Source organism: Athene cunicularia (assembly GCF_003259725.1).
Source record: "Athene cunicularia isolate RWA chromosome 5 unlocalized genomic scaffold, athCun1 chr5_part1, whole genome shotgun sequence".
NCBI classification, from domain to species: Eukaryota; Metazoa; Chordata; class Aves; order Strigiformes; family Strigidae; genus Athene; species Athene cunicularia.
Genome location: NW_020799101.1, coordinates 46282079 through 46290041, shown reverse-complemented (window position 1 = coordinate 46290041; position 7963 = coordinate 46282079).

The window sequence follows — 7963 nt, the reverse complement described above, 5'->3', positions numbered from 1 at the left end:
CTCCTTCTTCTTCTTCTTCTTCTTCTTCTTCTTCTTCTTCTTCTTCTTCTTCTTTCTTCTTCTTCCTCTTCTTCTTTCTTCCTCTTTTTCTTTTGTCCTCTTCCTCCTACAGCAAGGTACCTGGCAATGGCCTCTTTGAAACACAGTTGCTGAAACCAATAGTGGAATGCTGTGCAGAGGCTCCTGAATACAGAACTGTATGGTACAAAGAGTGCACTGTTATTCTTCGGTACCTGAGACTAGCTCTACCTGTTAGAGATAACTGCATAGGTTCTTTCAAAAAAATATGGATCACAACTGTTGTCATAGCTTCAATGAAGAAATCATTGACTTTATTTCATTATAATATCAAAACACACCTCCTGGTTGAAGACTACCTGACTCTAAGACTGACCACGCCTCGGACACTCACCCCTCAGGAAGCATGGTAGCCTTGCTCGAGAAAGGCAGAGATATGATAATTAAATTTTGAGAAGGGCAGAGATGTCGGAGACGAAGGAGGAGCAAGGTGTATTACTAATTAGCATAAAAGATGACTTCTTGGCAATGAATATTTGAAGCTTTCCCATCAAAGAATCATGACAACAGACAGAGCAGGGACTGTTAGGACATCTTGAAATCAGTGGTAATATCTATAACCTCTCTTTCTCTTTTTTTAAACCTAAATTTACTTTTCCACTTTCTTTCACCCATCCCTATTATGTGCCACTTGACCGGCAACACAATACATTTTCACTCTTTGATTGATGCAATTGGTGTTGGTCACCTTACTTTTGTACTTTGGAGATCGTAGTAAATGAACCATCACATGTCCATCAAGTGGACGTTAAGAGGTGCTTAAAAGCTTCTGGGAGTGAATATTTAATAAAGAAACTAGATGTACTGAGGGAATCCAGCCTCTTCAGCCAGAAGACAGAGACTGGGATAATGACCCCCCCACAATCCAGCAGGACATAGCCAGTGACCTACCGCATCACATAGACATACACAAGTCTATGGGACCAGATGGGATACACCCGAGGGTGATGAAGGAGCTGGCTGGGGTGCTCACCAAGCTGCTTTCCATCATTTACCCGTAGTCCTGGCTGACCAGGGAGGTCCTGTCAGATTGGAAATTGTCCGATGTGATACCCATATATACAAAGGGTTGGAAGGATGATCTAGGAGATTACAGGGCTATCATCTTGACTTCGGTGCCTGGGAAGCTGATGGAGAAGCTCATCCTGAGTACCATCATACAATGCATGTGGGACAACCAGATGCTCAGGCCCAGTCAGCATGGGTTTATGAAAGGCAGGTTCTGCTTGACAAATCTGATCTCCTTCTATGACAGGGTGACCTACTTATTCTATGAGGAAAAGGCTGTGGATGTTGTCTACCTTGACTTTATTAAGGCCTCTGACACCGTTTCCCACAATATTCTCCTGACAAAACTGGCTGCTCAAGGCTTGGATGGGCACAAGCTTTGCTGAGTGAAAAAACTGGCTGGATGGTCGGGCCCAAAGAGTTGTGGTGAACGGAGTTAAATCCAGTTGGTGGCCAGTCAGGAGTGGTGTCCCCCAGGGCTCGGTTTTGGGGCCACTCCTTTTTAACAGCTTCATTGATGATCTAGATGAGGGTATCTAGTGCACCCTGCACAGTTTGCAGATGACCCCATGTTGGGTGGGAGTGTTGATCTGCTCGAGGGTAGGGAGGCTCTGCAGAGAGACCTGGACAGGCTGGAGCCATGGGCTGAGGCCAACTGGAGGAGTTTCCATAAGGCCAAATGCCGGGGGCTGCCCTTGGGCCACAACAACCCCCAGCAGCGCTACAGGCTTGTGGAGGAGTGGCTGAAGAGCTGCCAGTCAGAGAGGGACCTGGGGGTGTTGATCGACAGCTGGCTTACAGGAGCCAGCAGTGTGCCCAGGGGGCCAAGAAGGCCAATGGCATCCTGGCTTGTGTCAGCAATAGTGTGGCCAGCAGGGACAGGGAAGGGATCTGACCCCTGTACTCGGCACTGATGAGGCTGCACCTTGATTCCTGTGTTCAGTTTTGGGCCCCTCACTACAAAAAGGACATTGAATGACTCGAGCATGTCCAGAGAAGGGCAACGAAGCTTGTGCAGGGTCTGGAGCACAGGTCGTACAGGGAGCAGCTGAGGAAACTAGGGGTGTTTAGTCTGGAGAAGAGGAGGCTGAGGGGAGACCTCATCGCCCTCTACAGCTCCCTGAAAGGAGGTTTCAGAGAGCTGGGGATGAGTCTCTTTAACCAAGTAACAAGTGATGTAACAAGAAGTAATGGCCTCAAACTGAACCGGGGAAGGTTTAGACTAGGTATTAGGAAGCATTTATTTACAGAACAAGTTGTTAGGTGTTGGAATGGGCTGCTCAGGGAGGTGGTGGAGTGCCCATCCTGGTGGTGTATAAGAGTCAGGTTGACATAGCATTGAGGGGTGTAGTGTAATTGGGAACAGTCAGTGTGAGGTTAATGGTTGGACTAGATGATCTTAAAGGTCTCCAACATAGATGATTCTGTGATTCTATGATTCTTTTTAGATCTCATAAAAGAAAATACTCTTTTTCATTAGAGCTCAATTATAAGAAAAGGTAGTTACTGTATTTCATTTTAAATTGTGTACTATAAAATAGTATTTGCTGTCTCTTTATTTCAAAAACCTTTATAATTTAAAACCTGGAATTACCCATATTAATCTAAAATGTAGAGATATTAGTGAAGATAACTCCATCCAACTCTAATTCACCTTCATTAGTTATACAAAAATTTTACCTCTATTATAATTTCTTTTTTCTTTTTCTTAATTCAGTAAAAATTTAGCAGAAATTAACTACAATTTTAAGACCAGGAAAAAACATACCTTTTCCATAAACATGAACTTTAATTGGATGGGATTAATTTCCAGCATTTTTTCTTTTAAATATGTAAGATCCTTATTAATCTCTGAATTGTGTTATGAATCAGTGCTGAAGGTAATAAAAACATATATAAATAACTTTTTCTCCTTGATATTTTTTTTTCCTTTTGATACTGTTTATTCTTAAATTAATCATTCATGTCCAACATGCAAAATGAGTATGAAACAAAAGTTTACCTTAAGCCTCAAAATATAGGAGACTGCTATTAGTTTTTGCCCCTAAGTGATCTATTTACAATCTCAGTCTAAGTATTTGGGAAACATAAACTACAAGAAGCAGCCAAGTTACATACTATGGGAGTTCAGCGGCACTATGCTGTCGCAGATGCAAGTATTAACACAGTAATGATTTAACAGGAAATCTAGATTTATTAATAGCTAGCAGCACTTGAACATTACAAAATAATTCAGGAAATGTTATAAAAATAGTGACTTATCTACATATTCTAAGATTATGAGATTCACACTGACTTACTTTATGGTATCTTACATCTATACATGTGTACATGTGCATATATAAACAGAAAACATACAAACACAGACAGACGTACTGGATCCAGTAGAATGAAGTATGTACCCACCCACACCAGTAAGAGAGAAAGAGTGAGAGCTCTAAGTAAAATTTCCCTCCTCTCTAGTTAAGACTAAATACACACAATGTCTTAGCATTCCTCTGTGGATGATAATTGAGACGAGTGGGTTGACTTTGCACTAGCTTTCCACCAGCTCTGACAGCAGATGACAAGGGTTTTGATACCTGAGAGGGGTCCCAGATCAGGAGAGATGCTGGTCACAGATCCACTATGATCCAGGACAGTTCAAGAGGTTTCCCTTGTGGTTGTAATTTATAGGGTCCAAGATAGTTGACTTTTGTCAGATCACTTTGCTCACACCCAGCTCAAACAATGAAGTATTCTGATATCTTCCAGCAGTTACACAAGAACTTGATGAAGTGCAACTCTGTTATTGTTCCCATTTGACCACACCCCAGGCACAGGTGTGTCAGGCCGTTAGGAGATGATGGCTTTTTGTAACAATTTTGGATCAATCAGGAGGGCAAAAGCCAGTCTCCTTAAAGGAGCACATTAGCATTCTGATTCACTGCTGTTAGCAGTCCTTCTCTCCACAGACTGCTGTATAGCTTGAGGGAGGGAAGTACTAAGGCTTGGACAAGTGACCCAAGCCAGAGGTGACCTATAGATGAATCCTGTATATTTTATAGCTGACAAACATTGTACTAGTAGGTATTGTACTAAATATGTTTATGCTAAATATATACATATATATGTATCCTTATCTTTCCTTGTGTGTAGGTAAGATAACAGGGCCACAGAGACAGCTGTCTGGCCCTGTGACCTGGTGTGAGACTTTGCCCATAAATCAATTAGATAAGCTGTGAAACTCCCTTAGTTTCTCCCTTGAGCCCTGGCCGGGGTCTGGGAGAATCTAACCATTATAGGAGAACCAGGTATTTCCGCTTAACAAAGGTGTCAGCTATTGTGGCTTGATGATTTTGGGATATATAAGGCTGGGCCCACTCACAGTGACTTTGGAAGTCTCACTGGTACTGTGTAGGATTTCCCATTTGCTGGGACAGGGTCTCCAAACCCTCGCTGTAACCGGGGCTCCCCAGTGATGGCAGATCTGGATGCAAGTGGTGATGTATCTTTACTTAATCACTATTTCCTCTCTCTCTCAGGTAGTAATGATTTGATGCATTACCCTGTATTTTCCTATTTGTTTAAGTGCACTATTCTGTCTTTTCTCACTGTATGTTTTCTGTATTATTCTGTTACATTATTTAGTCATTTTAAGTAAAATACACCTGTTTTTTTTTCACTCTGATGTCTGAGTTTAATTGGTATCCCTAATCAACAAAAGAGGGAGGTGGGTAGAATCACACCCAGTACCAAGGAGCCCAACAAGGAAGGGCAAGAAAGGGTGAGAGTTACATCACCATATATGCCAGATTATACTTACACACTGTCCTTATATTTCAGTAAAATGTTTGCCTCCTGTTAGCAACTTTTGGACATGAAAGTATATAAGATCATTAATACTGATATTACCTTAACTAGTAATTTCTGTTATTCTTCCCTTTCTAATATGTTTCCTGTAAAATTATTATTTTATTTGAATGCAGATTATAAAATGTCCAAAAGCCAGAAGGTAATTTTGTAAAAGTCCACCTAACCTCTTTCTACCAAATGAAAGAGTGAACATAACAAAATTAATCAAGAAATATAAGTCCATTTAAGACAAAATTCAAATAATTCTTTACAAAGTGAGTGATTCTGCTTGATTCAGTGTCCTTTGATTCAAACCTGAAAAAATTGTGTTGTGTTTGTTATTTGACACTCTTTGTATAGTGTGAGAGACTTGTCATATGACTGTCTAACAGCTTGCTTGTGTCTGTGCAAACCTCCAAGAGAAGCTGTTGCTGCTTGTGAATTGGTCTGGGGGACGTTGCCCAGAGAAGTGGGAGTGTATTGAAGGATGCACCCCCCCCAGTTCCTTGCGGTTGCATTGTCCGGACTCTTTACATAAGCCTCAAAGGGGCAGAGGTGTGCTGAGCTGGCCCCATCCTGGAGCCCTTTGTGGCTCTATTGTGTAGGCCAGACCCCATCCATGCATTGCTAATGAACTGCCAAGAGGCAAACGTTCCTGCCCTGAAGCCGGATGCAGCAAAACCTGTTGGACTAAAGGAAAAAAACAAACAACCAAGCAAAAAAACCCACCAACCAAAACCTAAAGGTGGGCAGATATGCTAATCAGCGAATACGATACTTAAAAAGGCAGCTGAAAATCTTGCTCTGTATACATCTACCATCGAAGCCAGATCCGTGTGCACCCACCACTGAAGAACCGAAGACTGAGGACCAACAGAACACCGCTGGATCCATGGTGATGACTATTCTTGCAGCCCTATCCTGCATCCTTGCTTTATTTCTGCCTTTTCCTTCCATTCTGTCCTATCGCTACCCCTCTTCACTTTTTTAATAATTAAAACCTGGTTTGGGTATACAGCAATTGCGCTCTTGGGATCACATTCAAACCACGCCTTATATTGGATCGGGACATATAGTTATATTTTTCAATGTGGTGAATTGAAGCAACAATAGATAGAGACATTTTAATGTATATAGAAAAAACACACATGATCGTATAGTCTCTGACCCAAAATTATACAAGTAATTAATAATTTTTTATTTCAGGATGTATTATTTAATTACTAAGTGAGAAAAACGTATTTTAATATTGAAATCCATAGTATATATTTTTCTGTTAAATTCCTTTGCAGACTGGCACAAAATATATGCTATGCTGATATACAAGATGAAACTATTCAACGTTCCTGGGAGACTGGCTAAAGTTCTGCCATGACATTAACGTGAATATTAATATGATTTACCTCCTCCTGATGGGGTACACTTTACTCCTGTGTAGTCTCTTGATGTTCATTTACAAAACTGATTAAAAAAAAAAAAAAATCTGAATTAGGATTACAGTTAATGAATCCACATAATAAATGTCTTCATGCAATGGAAGTCAGTACTTGTCCCGTAGTTAATAAATTCTGACCTCAGAGCAGTATATGCATGAGTGACACACAAACAGAGAAGGCTGCAGAAAACAGCTAGACACAGACAGAAATTATCTGGCAAGAGCAAAGGAGAAAAGTATGGATCTTAGATACTGAGAAAACCCCTAGCATTTAGTCAAGGATTGAGTTTGTGGGTTTTGGGTTTTTTTTGTGGTTTTGTTTTGTTGTGTTTTTGTTTGTTTGGTTGGTTGGTTTGTTTTTGTTTTGTTTTGTTTTCATCACATATGTATTGAAGTTTCTTCAACCCTTTCCTGAGAAGAAATATTGGACTGTGGAGATCCATAAACTTTGGCATTTTTTTAAACATTTCCTGTTAATATTTACTATTTACTCAAGCTTTTATCTGTTAACTGTTAAGACACCTGCCCTCAGGTCTTCTGTGGAACACTTCTCTGAGTTCATTCAGTTCTCGTTTCCATTATAATTTATTTTTATTTAGTGTATTACTTCCTCACTGATTCCATTTAGGTACTCAGACCAAACTGATTCTCACGCCAGATACACACAGAAAATCTGTCAAACAATCGTTCATTACTATTGCTTGTGCACTGTAATTATCCCCTCATTCATGTTTCTCTTGCACACTCAGAGTGCAAACTCTTCCAGATGGGGACCTAGACATTGATATGCGCTCATACCCAGAGAGCAGCTGTCAAATTTTTAAGTACTTAAGATACTTGATTCTTTCATTTCTGTATTAAAAAAGTACAAAATATTTATGACAAATTCCTGAGTCTTAGTAATTTCCACAAAGAAACAGGAATGCCAACAGTATCTAGCAAGAAGTCTTCCTTAGCACATGTAAGGCATTTTTACTGAATCAGTGACATCTTTACACAGTCATGCATCCTGCTGGTGCTATTCTTTTATACAATATGAAACAATCTGGACCACAAGAAAGCATGTGAAAATAGAGACAGCATATTTTAAAAACTTGAATCCAATTAAAAATAATGTAAAATCCATTACTGGTCAAATGTAACAAAACAATTTCAGAAGACTGAAGAGGTATCTGGAAACTGTTTTGTGTACTCCCTATTTAAAACATCTTAAGGGTGTGAATCAGTAATAGTCAAACCAAGTATTATTGGCATTTATGTTATCCTTCCACCTTTGCTACTGAACAATTTAAATAGTGTCTTACAGAGCAGATCTACAGCAGGAATCTTAATAGGGATACTGTTTCCATAACAACAAATAGGATTTCGAAAAAAAACCCAAACCAAACCAAAACAAACAAACAAAAAAACACCAAACAACAAACCCAAAAACACCAACCCAAACCACAATACTCAATGATTACTGTTCTTCACAGCACATAAAAGCAGTTATTCAAAATTACAAGCAGTGCTGAAAAAATAAATTAAGACAAAACGTGTTAACTATTCTGTTCCATATTTTGTAAATATTTAACTCATAAATACTTGAGCAAAAGCTATAAGAACCCA